We start from the raw sequence: 264 nt of genomic DNA on the forward strand, positions 1-264 counted from the left end.
ACATACACGGGTGCTCACGGCTGTGGACATGGGTGCACATGGGAAAGCATGGAGATGTGCAGGCAGCTCAGTCGCCACAGATACGCGCAGATTGCTGGTGCTCCCTCGCAGAAACTCAGTGGCATGCACTAATGCATGCAGACCCACACACAGTCACACTCGCACATATGTGTGCGAACGCCCATGCTTGCACATGCACATGCCCTTGCACACACCTGCAGCCACCCACACATACGAAGAGGCACAGTGGGCTCCTGTGGGGAC

This window comes from Fulmarus glacialis, unplaced genomic scaffold (assembly GCF_000690835.1).
Source record: "Fulmarus glacialis isolate BGI_N327 unplaced genomic scaffold, ASM69083v1 scaffold37377, whole genome shotgun sequence".
Taxonomy (NCBI): Eukaryota; Metazoa; Chordata; class Aves; order Procellariiformes; family Procellariidae; genus Fulmarus; species Fulmarus glacialis.